This window comes from Bombina bombina, chromosome 2 (genome assembly GCF_027579735.1).
Source record: "Bombina bombina isolate aBomBom1 chromosome 2, aBomBom1.pri, whole genome shotgun sequence".
Classification (NCBI taxonomy): Eukaryota; Metazoa; Chordata; class Amphibia; order Anura; family Bombinatoridae; genus Bombina; species Bombina bombina.
The window spans coordinates 1035495911-1035510884 of record NC_069500.1 but is presented as its reverse complement, the minus strand read 5'-3'; positions in this window follow the sequence as shown (position 1 = coordinate 1035510884).

Genomic DNA, 14974 nt, shown 5'->3' with positions numbered 1-14974 from the left:
CAGATTCTCCCGGTAGCCATTGTCCTGGTCCCTCAATATATGCATGTTTTAAATTGTCCTCTGTAACTATCACACCTTTTTCCTTAATGTTGCTATGATCTTAGTTGCATTAAGTTTTCCTGTCCACTTGTTTCCTTTTATATCGTTTATAGTATCCTTCAGATCAGATAATAGTTTATTCCCGGTCATGGAGCAAAAGATTGCAGCTCATATTTCTTTATCTTTAATGCTGTTTGAGATGTCAGCAATGTTCTCCTCCACTAGTTGTAAATTGTGGAAAATGGTGTGTATGTCATCTACATTGTCTCCCAACTTCTCTACAATAAGTGAGTTGGCTACTCCACCTTTCATGGCATGGCCAAAACCATCTGTCAGAGAGTTAATTCTGCTATTAAGTCCTATGATATCAGCTGAGTTCCACACACCTAATCCAGTTCAGACTCCTCCCAAGATTGTCCCTTCTCTTTGTTTCTGCCCACTCATCAATAATCTCCTGTGTCCTTCCTTTGAACCATTTGCGCTGATGTCTTGAACATCTTAAATAAATCATGAAATAATTAAAATCTAACATGATAGGGTAATATGTCCATTCCACACCTTGTACCACAGTTTCATGTGTAGGGACTACAACAATTCCCCTTTCCAGTGTTAAGATTGCATTTCAATTCTTTATTGGGATGTGTAGCTATAGTGGCAACCTCCCTTTCACCACCCTCATTCAAAGATATGTTGCTTACTATGATATTAATATTTTTATAGTATCCTTGGGAGGATGAAGTCAATTTCACATGATCTATAAATATTCCTGTAGCTGTTACCTGCCCATTTCTAAGCACCCAGTTCCATTCTTGTCCCTTGGTCACATTTATTGATGCTTATTGAGAGCTTACCTCATACTATCATTTGGCAACATGATATTCAAATGTAAGTCACCCATTTCTTTTACTTTTAACTCCCTCGGCCAAATAAATCTATCTGCCTGTATTTATCTGTCCTCTATTCCTTTTAAAATAAGTCCCTTATATGCTGTATCCTCTGGTCTATTTGGTGGTCTCCCTCTTGCCATTCCAATACAGTTAATGCTCATCAGTTGTGCCAGAAAAAGACACCATCCTCCTTGGCTAGGTTTCATTTCTTCTGAACTCAAACTTCTGACGAGCCTGTGAATAAACTAATAATTTGTAATTAGTGAATAGGGGAATATGTTTTTATCATCCTCTTATTTATTCTATATTTCCATGGGTAAAAGAGAGAGAAGATAAAAAAACAAAAAACAGGACCAAGATATAGTTAGCATATAAACATAAGGAATAGAAAACAGGAAATGTACAGATCCTTATAGGAACTTCATGGTATGACTATTAAAATCATTTTTATCACTCTTCATTTTTATTTATTTTTTGCTACCCACATACTCAATTCCCCAAAATTAATTATCATTTGCTACCTCTAACTTACACCCATTTTATTTTCCTGGCATAACTATTATGATTTCCTAGGTCTTAGGGTGTATGTATACTGTAAATACTATGGCATGTTGTTTGCTGGGTCCCTAACCTTGTCTTTTTTAATCTTTTTAATTGACTTGCATGCAGTCAGACTTCTCCTTTTTCTGCATGGTCAATCAGGTAGACTGCAGCCCCTAATCTATCTATGACCATATATGGACCCTTCCATCTTGCTCTACCCCATGGTAGAAGTTCATCATGGTTTTGTAACATAACCCTGTCACCAGCCTGGTATGTAGTTAAATCTCTTGAGGCATCATGCCATCTCGTCCGTTGTTGGTACTGATTTTCATCTTCTACTGCTGCTGTTTTGTGCACAATTTCTAGATGTGTTGCCAGCTCTTTAACCCACTCATTTGTGATGGCTGCAGTTTGTAATGCCACTGGTGCTGGAATGGTCATCCAGTTGGTCCAGGATGGCATTGGCCTCCCCATAAGGTATCCTGTAAATCTAGAGGGTCTGGCTCTAAGCCTTGCACATACTAAAGGTACATAGGTGTCCCAGGCTGATCCATGTTCTGCAACCAATTTCATAAGTTCTCTTTTTACAGTCCCATTCATTCATTCAACTTGACCTGCTGCCTGTGGATGGTAAGGTATGTGATATTTCAGATCTATTCCAACCATTTTGCACATTTCCTTCATTACATTTCCAATAAATGCAGCTCCATTATCACAATCAATTACTTTTGGGACCCCCCACACAGTAAGTACTTCATTCACTAGTTTTATGGCAGTTGTTACTGCTGTACAGTTCCTTGTTGGGATTGCGATCATTCATCTTGAAAAATTATCCACTACCATCAAAATGTATTTATTCCCTTGTGTGGTTGTTGGCAGTAGTCCAGTATAATCAATTTGAATTCTTTCCCATGGTCCTACAGGGGCTGTCTCATTAGTTCCCCTCTTTTCTTTCTGTTAGATTGATCAAATCTAGCAAAGGTGAGGCAGCCATCCAAAAAATCCTCAAGGTCCTTATTCTGTCACCATCCCATCTTCTGTATTTTTTCCTTTGCTTCCTTTATCTTTCGGTTTCCTCCTGCTTGTGACCCATGTATCCATCTAACTATGTCTTTCCTACTATGGAATGGTATAACCCAGACAGGAAGGCCATCTTCCAGTACACAAACCTTTTTGTCCACTACCATTTTCCCTTTATGATGTACTTCCTCTCCTCTTCTTATCCTCATTCTGAGTTCTTTAATTTCAGCATCTTCATCTTGAAGTTCTTGCAATTCCTGCATTCTCTTTTGTATCACTTTAGATTTTCCCCTTGTTGTTGCAGGTACAGTTAGATTTCTTTCTTCATAGTTTGGTTTCCATTCCTCAGCCCATTTTGCTGCTTGTTTTGCTCGATGATCTGCAAGGTTATTTCCTATTCAATGAGGCCCTGTTCTTTTGTGGGCACGTACTTTAATCATATTGATTCTTTGAAAGGTATGGGATAGAGTCTCCACAATTTGCCAAAGGCCGTGAAATTTCACTGTTGATCTATCTGTAGCCAAGAATTTATTTCTAGCCCACCATTTCAGCAACAGACATGTTCCTCTGAAAACCCAGTCACTGTCCAAGACTATTGTCACCCTGTCACTTTTTCCTGATTCTTGGTAAAGAATTTGAAGAACAGCTGCTAGCTCTGCATATTGTGCTGAGGAGGCTTTTAGCTTGAATCCAAATTCTTCTAAAATCTCATAACTCTGAATCTTTACTCCAGCAATCCCTGAAACTCTTTTTCCATTTACACGATGACAACTACCATCTGTGTACCAGATAGGGTCTTTAGTCATCATTAAGTTAGTGACATCTTAGCCACTGTCAATTTTTGGATACAAGCATTATTTATATGACTGATTGTCAGACTTCCTTGCCTGAGTACTTTTAAAGGTGTATAGTTGGTACAGATAATTACATTTTGTGTGTGTCAAATAGGTATTTACCAGGTCTGAGTAATGACTACTCCATGTGCATCTGGCATTGTGATGGGATACAACCTGAAATATTTTTCATGGTCAAGACTTGCAAGGGTTGGTGCACTACCTAGTTCTGCCTTCAACTGGTTAAAAGCCTTAGTATGTTCATGAGACCAATCCCAATTTTCTGCTCTAAGAATTTCCTACAAGGGTTGAGCCAGCTGTGCATATCTTGGCGTGAACTATCTACAGAAGCCCATCATTCCTAACAAAGATTGTAGTGCTGTACGATCAGTTGGTATTGGTAGTTGAGCAATCACTTTTGCTCTATCCTGATCAATTGCTCTACCCTCTCCAGTTATGGTTACTCCCAAGAAATTAACTTCCTTGCAGGCCAACTAAGCTTTTGCACCATTTAATTTTAGTCCTGCATTCTTAATACATTCTAGCAAGAGTGTCAGATCTTGTTGATGTTGTTCCATATTGTGAGACTGAAGCAGCACATCATCCACATATTGCATAATACGTTCAGGTTGTGGGAATTGTGATAATGCTTCCTTCATGTGTGTATGGAAAATAGCTGGGGCATCACAGTATCCTTGTGGAAGAACTGTGAAGGCATACTGCCGTCCTTTCCAGCTAAATGCAGTCTGGTATTGGCATTCTTGTTCCAGGGGTATTGACCAGAATCCATTTGCTACATCTATTACTGTAAATATTCTAATTCTGGTGATATATTTGACATCATTTCACAATAGACTGATATGACTGGTGCCATCCTCTTTGCTAGTTTGTTGACAGCTCTGTAATCAATGGTAAGTCTCCAGGATGGAGCTGTTTTCCCTTCTGAATCACAGTTTTTCAATACGGCCTTCTTGACAGGCCAACAAGGAGAATTACATCCATATCCATTTCCAGATTTTATGATTCCACGTTCCTCCAGTGTCTCTATTATTTCTGTAATAGAAACCACAGATTCCCTTGGGACTGGGTATTGCTTCTGCCATGGTGGATCTTTTCCTTCAAGTAGCACTGATGTATTAATTCTCCCTTAATCAGGCTTATCTCTTGCCCATACTGGAATATCTTGCACCAGTTGCTTCACCCATTCTGATCGTCCCTCTAACTGTAGCCTGTTTTCTCCTAGGCTTTTTACTTGTGCCACTATGTATGCCATTGGACACACTGTATCATTTATCTGTGTTGTCTCTCCATGTTTCTCACTACCTTGTTCTTTTTTCCACAAGCATTGGTTCGCATTGGTACTTTAGTGCTTCTATTCCTAATATTTCCTCAAGCCATCCAACTATAGCTTCAACTTTAACTGTTGCTTCACCCACCTTAATCTCTATCATCCCTGCACTGACTTGCTGTGGGTTCCCTGTAACTCCTACTATTTTTACTAAGCTGATCCCATTTGCGACCCTGTTTGTCATAGTAACCGCAGCACCACTGTCTAACAACATGTGTTTTCCCAACCCTGCAATGTAAGTAAATATGGTGGGCCGACCTGCCTCATCCATGCCAAGGTCAGCTGCATGTATGAGGCGGTCTTGAGCAGGGGTTGGGCCTCTTCACTCTGATTTGTGTTTTCTTCCTCCTTTATTACAGTATATTGTGCCCTATTTTCCTCATGTTGTGGCTTCCTATCTGCCTCTATTTGCCTCTTTAATGCTTCTATTTCTTCTCCCATCCTGTGATTCTGCCTTCTCAGGTCTCAATAACCCATATTGCCTTTATTATCTTCTTTATCATTCCTTCTCCAGTCACCATTGTGCCTTTCCTTGTTGTTATTTTCTCCCACTTCATTCCTTCTCCAGTCACCACTGTATCTTTCCTGCTTGTCCTGCTGTAAATCACCACGCCTATTTATTCTCTAGTTTACATTGGTTCTATTACGATTGTTCCACTGTGGCTCTTCACGCTTTTTTATTTTCCAATTACCTTGCATTGTCTTACCTGCTTTTACATTAAATGGTTTTACTGCTGAGACTGCACATGCTTTATCTTTGTGTGAGTAATCCATCCACAACTTATCTGCCCTGGTTAATACAATTTCCAAATCTGTACAAATTCCTGGCATTCACGAGAAAGGGCTTCAAGCACACATGCTATATGTGCTGCTGATCCCTCTACCATTGGCGTCTGTGGCTGCCTTAGGGGGCACCAGAAGAGTATTTTCTGAGATACCTCCCAGGGGGCCATCTGTAGGCCTCATTGTAATGTGGCTAATTTCCTTTTCTACATTAGTTAAGTAGAAGTAGGTTGCAACTATTATTCCAGCTTGATCTGAAACACTTGTGTTAAATCCTAATAGTCTGCTTGCAAATGGACCCAGAGCAAATTTTAGTAATTCAGTCAATTCATCAAAACACAGACCTCTTTTTTGTGCCTTCTCAGCTCCCCTCTGAAACCAATATGTGAACTTGTTGAAATCATTCTGAGGCATGGCAGCCCACCATTTCAGAAAATTGTCTTTATCCATCATAGACATGGGGCGAGTCTGCATTTAAAAACCTGTAGGTGTTTTATGTACATTAAAAGTCTCAGATACTATAACTGGTGCTAAAGGCACAGGCAGTAGTAATTGCCATTGCTTAGTATCTTGTTCTGTCTCTCTTTTACTAGGCCATAGGGACTCCAAATTCTTGTATAATCTTGGAATAACTTTTCCTTCCTTGTTGTCTTCCAATATATAAGCTTTGTTTTTTGTTCCATTATAATATTTCGAAGCTCTGTGATTTTTTACTCATATGAATCTCGCTGGTCTTCAATTATTCTCAGTTCATCCTCTAGTTCTTCCACCATATTGGTTGTTCTAAGTGATGCTATTTTTAGACAGTCTCTATTGTTTAGTGCCTCTTCCATCTTTCCAGTGAGATCTTTATTTTCCTTCTTTAATGTTTCTATTATATCTGCAAGTCCTCTAATTGTAGCAATGACTGCTTGAAATACTAATGCTTTACTTTTTTTTTATTAGAGTGCTTTTTATTTAACACTATTTGTATTAAAACATCCATAAAACCTTCATATGTATTATTATTTGATTCACAGGGTTCTGGAAGAATATATTGCCCATTATGTTTGTTAATATCATCCTTAAAATATTCCCTTACTGCATCAGAAAAATATTTTGCCCCAGGAAAATACATTATTACCTAGAATTACAATGAAAAAATAGGAAGGAAATGCTGTTGTTTGTAATAATAATAAAATAAATAGTAATCCACAGATAATTCAATATGTAACAGATGTTATACTAATTTGCTATATGAAAAAGGAAGAAAAAATATAATTCTAATTAAAACACTCGGCTAGATTACGAGTTTTGTGTTATGAGGGGTGCGGTGCTAACTTGCAAGTTATTGTCACCGATCACTTACCTACAGTGCTGGTATTACAGGTTTACAAAAACCCGGTGTTAGCAGGCAAGAAGTGAGCATAGAGAAAAATTGAGCTCCATACCGCACTCCAATACCAGCGCTGCGGTGAGCGTCGGTAAGCTGGTTTTACATACTCGTGCACGATTTCCCCATAGACATCAATGGGGAGAGCCAGCTGAAAAAAAGTCTAACACCTGCAAAAAAGCAGCGTAAATCTCCGTAACGCAGCCCCATTGATTCCTATGGGGAAACAAAATTTATGTTTACACCTAACACCCTAACATAAACCCTGAGTCCAAACACCCCTAATCTTACACTTATTAAGCCTCTATACTAAATTTATTAACCCCTAAACCTAAGTCTAACCCTAACCCTAACACCCCTAACTTAAAAATAATTAAAATAAATCTAATTAAAACTTACAATTATTACCTAAATAATTCCTATTTAAAATGAAATACTTACCTATAAAATAAACCCTAAGTTAGTTACAATATAACTAATAGTTACATTGTAGCTAGAATAGGGTTTATTTTTATTTTACAGGCAAGTTTGTATTTATTTTAACTAGGTAGAATTGTTACTAAATAGTTATTAACTATTTAATAACTAAATAGTTAAAATAAATACAAATTTACCTGTAAAATAAAACCTAACCTGTCTTACACTAACACCTAACCTTACACTACAATTAAATAAACTAAATACAATTACCTAAATTACAAAAAAAAAAACACTAAATTACAAAAAATAAAAAATAAATTATCAAATATTTAAACTAATTACACCTAATCTAATAGCCCTATCAAAATAAAAAATGCCCCCCCCCCAAAAAAAATAAAAAAACCCTAGCCTACACTAAACTACCAATAGACCTTAAAAGGGCCTTTTGTGGGGCATTGCCTCAATGAAATCAACTCTTTTACTTGTAAAAAAAAATACAAACAACCCCCCAACAGTAAAACCCACCACCCACACAACCAACCCCCAAAATAAAAACCTAACTTAAAAAACCTAAGCTACCCATTGCCCTGAAAAAGGCATTTGGATGGGCATTGCCCTTAAAAGGGCATTTAGCTCTTTTTCAGCCCAAAAGTCCTAATCTAAAAATAAAACCCACCTAATAAACCCTTAAAAAAACCTAACACTAACTCCCGAACATCCACTTACAGTTTTTGAAGACCCAACATCCATCCTCAACGAAGCGGCAGAAGTCCTAATCAAAGCCGGCAGAAGTCTTCATCCAAGCGGCCGAAGTCTTCATCCAAGCCTGCAGAAGTCTTCATCCAGGCGGCATCTTCTATCTTCTTCAGCCAATCAGAATTAAAGGTGAAAAAATCCTATTGGTTGATGCAATCAGCCAATATGATTGAGCTTCAATTCTTTTGGCTGATCCAATTGAGCTTCAATTCTATTAGCTGATCCAATCAGCCAATAGGATTGAACTTGCATTCTATTGGCTGTTCCAATAGGATTTTTTCACCTTTAATTCCAATTGGCTGATAGAATTCTATCAGCAAATCAGATTTCAAGGGATGCCATCTTGGATGACGTCACTTAAAGGAACCTTCATTTAAGAAGAACCGTCAACAGAAGAGGATGCTCTGCGCCTGATGTCTTGAAGATGGAGCCGCTCCGCGCTGGATGGATGAAGATAGAAGATGCAGTCTGGAGGACCACTTCTTTCTGCTTGGATGAAGACTTCTCCCGGCTTCGTTGAGGACTTCTGCCCACTTGGATGAAGCCTTTTGCCGCTTCATTGTGGATGGATGTCGGGTCTTCAAAAACTGTAAGTGGATCTTCGGGGATTAATGTTAGGTTTTTTAAGGGTTTATTGGGTGGGTTTTATTTTTAGATTAGGGTTTGGGCAGAAAAAGAGCTAAATGCCCTTTTAAGGGAAATGCCCATCCAAATGCCCTTTTCAGGGCAATGGGGAGCTTTGCTTTATTTAGATAGAATTTTATTTGGGGGGTTTGGTTATATGGGTGGTGGGTTTTACTGTTGGGGGGTTGTTTGTTTGTTTTTTTAGAGTTAAAAGAGCTGATTTCTTTGGGGCAATGCCCCGCAAAAGGCCCTTTTAAAAGCTATTGGCAGTTTAGTTTAGGCTACGTTTTTTTTTTTTTTTGGGGGGGGGCTTTTTTTGATAGGGCTATTAGATTAGGTGTAATTAGTTTAAATATTTGATAATTTGTTTTTTTATTTTGTGTAATTTAGTGTTTTGTTTTTGTAATTTAGTTAATTGTATTTAATTAATTTAATTTATTTAATTGTAGTGTAAGGTTAGGTGTTAGTGTAATTAAGGTTAGGTTTTATTTTACAGGTAAATTTGTATTTATTTTAGCTAGGTAGTTAGTAAATAGTTAATAACTATTTAGTAACTAGTCTACCTAGTTAAAATAAATGCAAACTTAGCTGTGAAATAAAAATAAAACCTAAGATAGCTACAATGTAACTATTAGTTATATTGTAGCTAGCTTAGGTTTTATTTTACAGGTAAGTATTTAGTTTTAAATAGGAATTATTTAGTCAATGATAGGAATTTTTTATTAGATTTATTTTAATTATATTAAAGTTAGTGGGTGTTATGGTTAGGGTTAGATTTAGGGTTAGCTTTAGGGGTTTATAACTTTAGTATAGTGGAAGCAATTTTGGGGGCAGCAGATTAGGGGTTAATAATATTTAACTAGTGTTTGCGATGCGGGAGTATGGGGGTTTAGTGGTTCATATGTTTATTCTAGTGGCGGCGATGTCCGGAGCAGCAGATTAGGGGTTAATCATTTTATTTTAGTGTTTGCCAGGTGGGAGGGCCTCGGTTTAGGGGTTAATAGGTAGTTTATGGGCGTTAGTGTACTTTTTAGCACTTTAGTTATGAGTTTATGTTACGTCTTTGTAGCGTAAAACTCATAATTACTGACTTTCAGTTTATGGTATGGATCTTTACTGTATTGGCTGTACCGCTCACTTTTTGGCCTCCCAGGCAAACTCGCAATACCGGCGCTACAGAAGTCCCATTGAAAAAGGACTTTTGGAAAGCTGCGGTAGTTACACTGCGTAACTTAAGTTAAATGGTATTTTCCTAACCTAAAATTCTAAACAATTTCCATACAATCTGAAACATTGTACACTGTACCAACCAAATTTGAATTGTACTAGACTATCGGCTAGATTACGAGATTTGCGTTATGAGCGGCTCGGTACTAACTTGCAAGTTATTGTCACCGCTCACCTCCCTATAGCGCTGTTATTACAGGTTTGCAAAAACCTGGCATTAGAAGGCAATAAAGCAGCATTGAGCAAAATTGAGCTCCATACCGCACCCAAATACCAGCGCTGCTTTGAGCTGGTTTTACGTGCTCGTGCATGATTTCCCCATAGACATGAATGGGGAGAGCCGGCTAAAAAAAAGCCTAACACCTGTAATAAAGGAGCGTAAAGCTCCGTAACGCAGCCCCATTGATTCCTATGGAGAAAGAAAATGTATGTTTACACCTAACACCCTAACATAAAACCGAGTCTAAACACCCCTAATCTTCGCCAACACCTACATTACACTCATTAACCACTAATCTGCCGCCCCCGACATCACCAACACCTACATTACACTTATTAGCCCCTAATCTGCCGCTCCCAATGTCGTCGCTACCTACATTACAGTTATTAACCCCTAATCTGCCGCCCCCGACATTGCTGCCACCTAACTACACTTATTAACTCCTAATCTGCTGCCCCTAACATCGCCGCCACCTACATTACACTTATTAACCCCTAATCTGCCGCCCACAATGTCGTCGCTACCTACCTACACTTATTAACCCCTAATATGCCGCCCCCAATGTCGTCGCTACTATACTAAAGTTATTAACCCCTAAACCTAACCCTAACCCTAACTCTAACCCTAACCCTAACGTAACCCTAACCCTTACACCCACTAAATTTAATATAATTAAAATAAATCTAAATAAAACTTACTATCATTAACTAAATTATTCCTATTTAAAACTAAATACTTACCTGTAAAATAAAACCTAACCTAGTTACAATATAACTAATAGTTACATTGTAGCTATCTTAGGTTTTATTTTTATTTCACAGCTAAGTTTGTATTTATTTTAACTCGGTAGAATAGTTAGTAAATAATTATTAACTATTTACTAGCTACCTAGTTAAAATAAATACAAATTTACCTGTAAAATAAAACCTAACATGTCTTACACTAACACCTAACCTTACACTACAATTAAATAAATTACATTAATTAAATACAATTTACTAAATTACAAAAAAAACCCCACTAAATTACACAAAATAAAAAAGAAATGATCAAATATTTAAACTAATTACACCTAATCTAATAGCCCTATCAAAATAAAAAGCCCCCCAAAATAAAAAAAACCCTAGCCTAAACTAAACTGCTAATAGCCCTTAAAAGGGCCTTTTGCGGAGCATTGCCCCAAAGAAATCAGCTCTTTTACCTGTAAAAAAAATACAAACAGCCCCCCAACAGTAAAACCCACCACCCACATAACTAACCCCCCCAAATAAAATCCTATCTAAAAAACCTAAGCTCCCCATTGCCCTGAAAAGGGCATTTGGATGGGCATTGCCCTTAAAAGGGCATTTAGCTCTTTTTCAGCCCCAACCCTAATCTAAAAAGAAAACCCACCCAATAAACCCTTAAAAAAACCTAACACTAACCCCCTAAGATCCACTTGCAGTTTTTGAAGACCGGACATCCATCCTCAATGAAGCCAGGAGAAGTCTTCATCCAAGCGGCAAGAAGTCCTCAACGAAGCCAGGAGAAGTCTTCATCCAAGCGGCAAGAAGTGGTCCTCCAGGCGGGCAGAAGTCTTCATCCAGACGACATCTTCTATCTTCATCCTTCCGACATGGAGCGGCTCCATCTTCAAGACATTCCTTTAAATTATGTTATCCAAGATGGCGTCCATTGAATAACCATTGGTTGATAGAATTCTATCAGCCAATCAGAATTAAAGTTGAAAAAATCCTATTGGCTGATGCAATCAACCAATAGGATTGAGCTTCAATCCTATTGGCTGATCCAATCAGCCAATAGGATTGAGCTCGCATTCTATTGGCTGATTGCACAGCAGGAGTACGGCAGGAATACGGTGGTTTAGGGGTTAATATGTTTATTATAGTGGCATTAATGTCGGGAGTGGCAGATTAGGGTTAATAATTTTATTTTAGTGTTTGCGATGCGGGAGGGCCTCGGTTTAGGGGTTAATAGGTAGTTTATGGGTGTAAGTGTTCTTTTTAACACTTTAGTTATGAGTTTTATGGTACAGCTTTGTAGTTATAGGCTTCACCGCTCACTTTTTGGCCGGACAGGCAAACTCATAATACCACGTAACATTGAAAAAGGACTTTTTGAAAGCTGCAGTAGTTACGTTGCGTTAAGGCCCCAAAAATGTGCATTACAGCTATACCTGCAAAACTCGTAATACCAGCGGTAGTGAAAAAGAGCCATAACACTGCTTTTTTACTCATAACGCAAAACTCGTAATCTAGTATATATTTTAAGTTCAAATCCCATGCAAATTTAAGCAAACACAAATTCCAGAATAATTTAGAATAAAATCCAATATTTAAAAAAACTAATTGTTAGAAACTGGATGTTTGTGTATTTACAAAACCAAATCAAATAGGGTTTTCCACTAAGAGACCACGTAGACTTTAGCTTTTTCAGAATCAAATTCAATATTTAAAATAAAAAATAAATAAAAAAAAAAAAACAATTGAAACTGGATAAGTAATATTTAGTAGATACAACACACTATTGTAGCAAAAGTAGCCAAGCAGCCTGAAATATTCCTTAGTTTATTAAAAAGGTAAATCACTATATAATTTATGCTTCCAAAAAAAATTATATGGAAATGTCTACACTTTGTGATTGCTAAAATGTGGTTGTAATTATTACCAGAATATTAAACCAAAAGGGTTTTCCACTTTTAAAATTATTTTATTTGAAGACAAATAATATAGGCATGAAAATGAACAATTACCTGCAAACTACAAAAGTATAAAAAAAGTCTCAAGAAATACCAAAAGCGACAACATCCAGTCCAAATTATACAGGGCAACTTTATCTTAAACAAACCCAGATTAAGCAATATTAACTATACATAGTGAAACGAAGAATCTATCCAAAGGAAAATGCACAAGAATGCTAATATACTCAACCAGTTCAGTCCTCCAGTGCTCGCTCTCTCTCTTATCAGTTGCTTCCAGGAGGTGAGGAAGATAAAGTGTGTATAGTATCATTGTATACTAAATTTAATTAAGGTGTGTCCTACCATACACCAATCAAAGGCTACATGGGAGAGTCCTTCTTAGACAAAGACTAGGCCAAAGGCTAGTCTATATTTTAAAATTTATGAATTAACTACTTGAACACTCTAGGGGTAAATTCTCTGGTTTTATGACACCACACAGCCTCCCATGAAGAATGAACAACTTGTATTGTTAAACACAAAATGTTATACCTGTTCCTTTGATATCAAATTGCTTGACCCAACCTTCTTACAGAGGGGCCAGAAATATCCACTCCCATGTTTTTATCAGAAATATCAGAAAGTCTTTGGCTGAAATTATAGAACACCTTATAACATATGTTATGTATTTCTAACCCATACACACAGAAAGGCAATCCGTTTTTGATGTCTTTAGAAATATTTTGATACCAAACACTATATATTTTGCATTCTTTATGTTTCTGAGGCATAATGTCTTATAAAATTATATGTATTTGCAAGGCTGGTTGTCCTGTCAATGACCTCAGGCTAATTCCTGGATACAGGCTCTGTGTTCCATCATTCTCTCTGCTGAAAGGTTGTAGCAATAAAACGGACCAGTTGGACCATAAAGTTCTATCTTGTTTTGAATGTTCTGACTTATCAAAGGGAAAACACATTAACACATTTCTTCTGAAAAAAAAAACATATGTTTTTAGCACACAAGCTACAGAAAATTAACCCATTAGCATCTAACTCATGAGGTAAACACACCCTCATGACGAGCCAGTGTTGTCATATTTTTTTCTGGCAGACAACACCATTATGGGCTAGTCCAATTTTCTAAACACCTAATGTCTAAACACCTAGTGTCATCCTTGTGTCTAATCCAAGGGTTTACCCTTTCATTAAAAATCAACATATAAATATATATATATATATATATATATATATATATATATATATATATATCATTATAATCATTGTTATAGAAATACTAACATAAAATACATTAACCTTTTCATTGCCAGATGCTCTATTAAAATGTTAAGTGGCTTAAAATGTATGTACATTATCTCCTTACTTATTTACATTAAGTGCCCACATACATGCATAGGAATGAACTTGAGAACCTACAAATTTACACAATTTCTCAAACCTGAAAACCCTTTAATTCCCATAATATCATTCCTCAGATATAAAATTGATGATTCAGTGTGAGTATCCTTTACATATTTACATAGAGACTATTGTCCATACACATTTTAACTGTTCCTAATTGAGATATCTGTTCATATAAAAGATAATGTACTGTTCACTGTAAAAAAAGCTGCCAAATCTATATCTCTATTTAGTCTCACGGGTTCTATTTAGGGTATAGGTCCAGTTTGTTTCCTCCTTAGTTTTAACAACCTACTGCCCCCTTATTTTACCCATATGGACATGTTCTATAGTTTAATATAGAAATCTCTAGGGATTTTATTATGTATATAGGTAACATGTGTAATCATTGGGTTTTTAAGTGTGCCTGATTCTATATTTTTCATATGTTCCAGGTATCTAGTCAACTATGTATCTCATTGGATTTTCACATGTACATTATAACATATAAATCAAAAAGTCAGATCTACAATTCAACTTTTTCTTAATTGGAAATTTGCCTACGCCTTTTGTGATCTGTACAAATTTATTGTTGACCTTTGATTTGTTAAAATGGTTACAACTTACACAATTATTTCTAAAACATTGGTAAAAACCTTTCACTCCATTAAATCCTAAAAAATAAAAAAAACTTTTTGGTTTTTCTAAGAAATCTGGGAGCCAACACATTATTGTGTTTTTCATAAAATGACTTCTGGGTAGTCCCTTATTTTTTCTTTCAGAATTGGGTCCTTTATAATATGGACCACTTTATCTTAGTG